At 36.6% G+C, this 7,035-nt stretch overlaps 1 pseudogene; it reads left to right on the top strand.

The window, feature by feature from the left end:
* The first annotated feature begins 677 nt into the window (after positions 1-677).
* Positions 678-6,759, top strand: LOC140008583 (uncharacterized; annotated as a pseudogene).
* Positions 6,760-7,035: the final 276 nt, after the last annotated feature.

The following is a 7,035-nucleotide window of genomic DNA, read 5'->3' as shown; positions in this document are numbered from 1 at the left end:
TTTGTATATTTTGTTCTTGAGTCAATTATGAAATCATGACCCCAGTTTCAATGGTGATTTTGTTGATATTTGTTGGTTATTTGGGTTTATCACAAACATTGTGTGGATTGACGGTGTTGTTTTCTGCGCTTAGATTGTGGTATGTTATTTTCGCAAGACTGTGGCTATCCTTTGTGGTCGGCTTGTGTATTCCTATGAATTGAATGGATTAGGTAGGTTTTTTTTGTTACTCCTGTAGACACCAAATTTTTGATTTTTTAAATTAATTTCATCTTAGCTTTATTTATTTCAATTTTAGGTTTTTCATTTCTTATTATTATTATTTATTATTATTATTATTATTATTATTATTATTATTATTATTTTATTTTATTTTTATTTTTATTATTGTTATTTATTTTATTTTTGTTCTAGTGTATTTTTGGCTTCACATTAATTTCCAGGAAAAACAAAAGAAAAAGATAAAAGGAAAAAGAAAGAAAAAGTGAAAATGACAAGTGTGACTGCATGCACTTGGACAAGTGTCTTTTCTATGTTTTAGACAACTAAGCACCTAAGGGTGAGGTGTTAGGGACATTTGGGAAGTTAAGGAATTTTTGGGGGTCAAAGTAGAATTTTGTGAGGGCTAAAAACTAAAAAAAAAGAAAAAGCAAAACCAAAAAACAGAAAAGGAGGAGGTCGGCAAAAAAAACAAGGCTTCGGCTGAGAGCAAAAAGGTGAGAAAAAACAGAGAAAAAAAAAGAAGGCGGCGGATGGAAAAAACAGGGGAGGCTGATGGCAGAGAAAAATGAAAAAACAGAGGGGGGCGTCGTCTGAGGCCAAGGAGAAAGAAAACAAAGAAACAGGCAGCGGACGGAAAAAAAGAAAAGATCGAGAGAACTTGGTCTGAAAAACAAAGGAAAAGAAAAACAGGGGAGGGAAGGAAGGGGGGGAGCTTTGGCAAGGAAAGCAGAACAAAGAAAACAAAGCAAAAGAAACAGGGTCGCTCCGGCAGTGCAAAGGGGCGATGGATAGAGAACAGGATTCGAAGCCAGGCAGCGGAAGTGCTGCCTCTGCCCAGAATGAGGCCATTGATCGGCGAGAACGGTTGCGACGACTTGCCCTCGAGACTATTGACCTTGCAAAGGATCCCTATTTTATGCGCAATCATCTGGGCAACTACGAGTGCAAGCTGTGTTTGATGCTACACAACGACGAGGGGAACTATTTGGCTCACACGCAAGGGAAACGCCACCAGACTAATTTGGCTAAAAGAGCCGCTCGCGAAGCCAAGGAGGCTCCTGCTCAACCCCCAGCCTCACAAGCGTGAAATTGCGCTTAAAAATCTGTTAAAATTGGCAGGTCTGGATATCGAGTGACAAAGCAAATTGATCCAGAGACAAAACAAAGGTTCCTAGCACGGCGATTGATAAATCAACTCCCAAGTTCTTCTCACACTGAGATCAAGACTCTAAAATGTTTACGCTCCAGCTATACTTCAAGTCAAAGCCACTTGAAGCAAATAAACCTCCATTTGCTTCTGCAGCCAATGGGACAGCAGCTCCTACTGCTCCACCTAGGCCTGGGCCACCTCCACCTCAAGCTCCACCATCATCACCGACCAATTTTCATGCAGGAGCACGGTAAGCTATTGGTTTTTCCCTCTTTAAATTTCAGTTCCTGTCTAGTTTTGAAATGGATCTGCCTTGGTTTTAGTGGAGTTTTCCTGTTAATTGGCTTCAATTTCTGAATACCCACGATGCATACATTGATTGGGCTGAATTTCTTTGTTTTTTTTTATGACAATTTTGGGGCTGATTGTTAGACCATTTGAAAGGAGAATTTCGGGAATTTCTCATGCCCACTTGCTGTTTGTTAAAATGCCTAACTTAAAATTTTGTTTGACGGACGATTGATTCCTGTTTGCATACGTTCGGCCAGCCCATGCTTGTCAAGATAGTTGATTCGGATGGTTTGTTTGGCATCCGTTTATTTGGCATTTGTTTCTGTTTTGCTTGATGTTTTTTTATGTGAATTCAAGTTATGTCATGAGATTATATGAAAAGGGAGTTTTCGTGAGTAAATTTTGTTGTCTGTTGGGAATGCCGCATTTGAAACTAAGTCTCTGGTATTGCTGATTGAAAAGAACGGAAACGCTAATTGATGTTAAATCCGAAAAGAAGATTGCTTTCTTGTTGGAACCTAAAATGGTGACTATGTTTTAGTATTCACTCTCTGGGTTAGGACCTAATGTCTTTAAGAGTTGGAGTTTGAGAACTTCAGCAATGTATTCATGGCTGTCTTCCTACCTATGCTGAAGTCGAAGACAGAGTGTTGTAGGAAGAACAAGAATTTCCTGTTTTGCATGTGATCTTGCTCTGTCGAGTGTTTAATTCATAGCATGCTGGCATCTTGTTTGTTTCAGGGTCTGAACTTTAGCATATTTTCTTGAATATTTTGGTTTGGCATTTCAAACAAAAGTTAAAGATTGTGTGTTTCACTTCGTGTCTTTCTTTTGCGGTCATTTCTTGTATCCCGGGCCGTCATTAGTCCATTTTTTCTACTTTAATCTTGTAATAAAAGTGTGGTATTTGAATGAGTAGATGATTGGGAGTGGTGTTTTGTGAGTGTTGATGTTTGTGAATGATGTATTTGGTGGGTGAATGCCGCATGTTGTAGTGAAAAGAAACCAGAAAGGAGAAAGCTACTGGAGCTTCATGATTCTATCCCAAGTTTCCTTTTGCATGTTAGATGTTAAGTTTCAATGGGTTTATTCTTTAGATTGAAGCTTTGATGTTTACTCGAGGAGTTTACTTGAAAGTTGAGTCTAAAGGCTGAAATCCGCAAAATAAACAAAGTTGCAGCAGATTTTCTTGTTGTAGAAAGCCTTTCCGTATGAAGTTTGCTTGGGATCTTCATGAAAATTGCATTTTTGCCCCCCAAGTTTCCCTTTGTTGCACTATGGCCCCATAAATTTTCAATTTCTCTCAATTGGGTCCCTGTTTTTTGTTGCAATTTAACCCCTAAATTTTTGTCTAAATTTCATTGTGGCTCAAAATCTGGAAAAATCGAACTAATTTCGTCCTTTAATCCTCTGTTTGCATATTTTATGTGACTTTGTGGATAAATTAATTCTTGATTGTGGGTCATAATTGTGGCTTAATGATGTTGGATGATTTGCTTATGTTGATTGGGCTTAGTATTATGGTTTAGGTTTTGGGTAATTATATCTGATCGGGTTTGTAAGGATGGGTATGATTTATTTTGTTTAGGGTTTTTGGTTTGGGCTAGAGGGTCAAGGCCCATCTATTTGGTTGGCTATTTTTGGGCCAAAATAATATACTAGCCCACTTGTTTTTCCTTGGACTTCCGACTGGGCCAAGTGATCTTGGCCCAAGGAAAGTGAAAATGGCCCATTCCCTTTTGTTTTGGATTTCCGATTGGGCCTGGAAGGTTTTGGCCCAAGTAAATAAGGAAAAATGGCCCAATGGTTTGGTCCATTAAGAAACCAGAAAATTATTTTGCAAATCAGCCCCTGCATTTTTCCATAACTATACTGTGGCCCTGGACATTTCCATTCCTTTTAATTGAGTCCCTGGTTTAATTGCAAATGAGTCCCTGAACTTTATTTTTCTTTAATTTTGGCCCCAGAATTTTGCCAATCTTTGCAATCAAGTTCTTTCTTCTCTTGACTTCTTAAATGTGGGTTGTTGACATGATTTAATTGATTCAAATTCATGTTTATTTTTATCCTTTGTGATTATTTGTCAAATAAATTGGCACCTTGACTCCTTTATTATTTTGGAGGGTAAATAAGTTGATTTCACTCCATTAGAGCTTCATTTCAAGGGAGGTATAATTTCTTTTATCCCTTTTGTCTCTCCTATGTGATCCAATGTGTTAAGTGTGAATCGCATGCCTAATTTGCTTTCATTACCATTCTTTAGTTCCATTATTTCATTCATTCTTGCTTTTATTAAATTATTCTTTTAAATGGGGTATGTGTACACCTCTTGGCTTGTAATAGATAGGGCTGTGGCGAGCAATTTGATCCATTTTCCCTTTCCCCTTTTGTTTTAGTTAGTGAATGTAATAGGTTCATTAGTTTGGTTGCATGCCTACGTGTTAAGTGTCAATTTGCTTTGTTAGGGCCTTGCATCTAGTCGAGCATGCTAAATGTTATGTGCTATGTGTTTATGAGTGTTTCGCATGTCTACTCGCTTTTTATAGTCATGAATGAATGTGATGGATGAATGGACGTAACCACACTAGTCCAATGCTAGTTGTGGCCCCCTTTCCCGTCACCACACTAGTCCAACGCTAGTTGTGGTTCATTGTTCCGTTTCCACTAGTCCAATGCTAGTAGAAATTCATAGAAAGGGCTAGTCCAACGCTAGACCCAATAGGTCCATTTCCTTTTCATTCGTGCATTGTTTGCATGTTCATTACATGTCATGCATTCTTTTAGTTTTTTTATCATTTTGCATGCCCCTCGAACCCCTTTTCCCTCCATTTTAGGATTTTTGCATTTCATGCTAGTTATAGGGTTCATTTGCTTGAGAGTCCCCTTAAGTATGGGATATAGACGAGTGTGGCTTTTTCTAAGCCTTAGCACGCTTGTATTCCCTCTATAAAAGGGTAAATTGAGTCACGATTTAGGTCTCCCCGTACCCAATATGCATGCATTCCCTAGGCTCATGCATTCTAAATCCACTCTATCATTACACTTTCACTTTTCCTCCCATTTGCACACGTACACTTTTTATCCCTTCACTTGCACACGAACACTTTTATCATCACTTGCACACATGCACTTCATATTATCATTTCACATACCGTACCTTGCCCATTCACGTGCACATTTTCATTTACATATTTATTGTTTTTTTATTACTTTTTCAAACTCATGTCCTCACATTGCATACATGCATTCCATTCATTTGCATCCCACTCGCATTATTCGTGACCTCTTCAAAGGATCGTTATTGGGCTTCACAATTAATGTGATTGGCACCACTCAACCTTTGAAGAGAAATTTCCCCCAATACCCCTAGGTCTAGGGTTTGCATTCATGTAGTGCATCCAAATGTAATAAATTCTTTGGTTAAAACAAGAAAATCTTTGATTAAATCACGCAACTAGCCTTGGCTAGGTCGAAGGGGTGCCTTGGATTTTTATCCTTGCCTTCCCCTTCGTCAAATGTGACTCCCGAACATTTTTCGTTGGTTTACGTGGACTAGGAGTCGTTTAAAAGGGGTTTCTTACTACTTTTTCCTATTTTTCTTTAAAAATTCATTTTTAGGTGATTTGGTACACCTTAACTCATTACCAAGTGGTGACTCCGATTTTTTATTTTCAAAAAACCCTTTTTAAACTATAATTTTGGGTCAAATCGTCGCATTCTCAAAACCCCATTGAGGCCCACTTTTCTTTTAAATCAAAATTCATTTTCCAACCACAAATTGAATCAAAAAAATACATTTTTAAACCATTTATTTATCAAAAAATGGGGCGCGACAACTCCCTCCGTCCCACTTTGATAGTCCCATTTTTTTTTTCACACAGTTTAAGAAAAAGTAGTTAACTTTGTTGGAAAAGTAAATTTAGATTACTATTTTCCTAAAATACCCTCACATTAAATATGGTACAACTTTATGGGAACTTGAATTGATGGTAAAAAAAGAATCAACTCTCATTAAATGGGGTAGGTTTATAGTAATAACAACTTACATTGAATAAGGGTATTTTAGGAAAATTAAAATACAACTACATTCTTCAATTGGAAAGTGGACTATAATTTGGGACAGACGAAAAAGGAAAACGAGACTATTCAAGTGGGACGGAGGGAGTAGTACTTATTGTTGGTTGCATGTATGTGTGTTGTACATTGTGCAAAAGTTTTTGTGAGACTTGATTGTTTGCCTGTTTTTTTCCCTATGTTATTAAAATCAAAATTATCCGATAATGGTGGACAGACATTATGACGGTGTATTGGGATGATGACAACATGAATTTTGGTTTGACCGAGTGTTTAATGTGTAGGCATTTAAGTGATTATCTGTCATTGTTTTTACTCTTGCACAACTCTAATCATCTATCCCCAGTTCTTCTTTTCCGGCTTCCCTTTATTTTTTTTCCTTTGGAAAGGAGTGGTCCACCATTTGTGACCCCTCCATAAACAACTAGCACTATGAATATCAATTGAGAAGTTCCACATTTAAAAAAAAAAAAAAGAAAAAGCAAAAAAAAGGAGAGGTTCCATGAACACAGACCAACCAAATGGCCCCTATGTAGCATGTCGAAAAATCAACTCGAGCAGCCCTCTTTGATTGAATTTTGTTTCTTTTGGAGTTATATAGTCTTATATTATTACAGTTAAAGTTAAAATTCTAATCCAACAGTAGTGTATATTTATTTTACACACAAAACTGTGGTTGGTTCGAGTAACTATTGCCTCTATTTCTTTTTCTTTGATTCATTCTTCAATTGTTAAATGTCAAATGTTGCAATGTATTCATTTGTCTAAGCTTCTATTTTTTATGAATTTTGAGGTTTTGTCGGTAGATTAGATTTTTATTGATTCTTGGTATGTTCAAGGATGCGTATTCTGAAGTTTTTGTGTTGTGATATTATAAATCTATACTCATTTTTTGGTTGTGGTTTACTTGACATTTCTAATTTGCTTACTCCAATACTTCAATTCCTGTACTATATTCAGGTTATAAAGACAGTTGGAGCTTCGGGATATCTCAAGCCCTTTCAATTTCAACATTTTATTAACGTACCCTCAATTTGTTGCTTTATTACTTCTCTTTTAAGCGATTCAAAATAACTTTTGGTCTCGTTAATATCTGCCGAGTTCTTTTTTTTTTTTTTTTTTTGTGAAAATGGTTATTTCTTTATCTTTTCCAAATGTTGAAGCTATAGAATTTTGAAATTCTAATTACGAGGTTTTTTCATCTGTATGGCATCTCTAATTCAATTACACATGAAGTATAGGGAAATTCTACTAGCAAGAAAATAAGGTTTTTATAAAATGTCAAAAATGGGTCAAAT

This window comes from Coffea arabica, chromosome 6c (assembly GCF_036785885.1).
Source record: "Coffea arabica cultivar ET-39 chromosome 6c, Coffea Arabica ET-39 HiFi, whole genome shotgun sequence".
In the NCBI taxonomy this organism is placed as follows: domain Eukaryota; kingdom Viridiplantae; phylum Streptophyta; class Magnoliopsida; order Gentianales; family Rubiaceae; genus Coffea; species Coffea arabica.
Note: the sequence above shows the minus strand (reverse complement) of the source record. Positions and strands in the feature narration are given on the sequence as shown.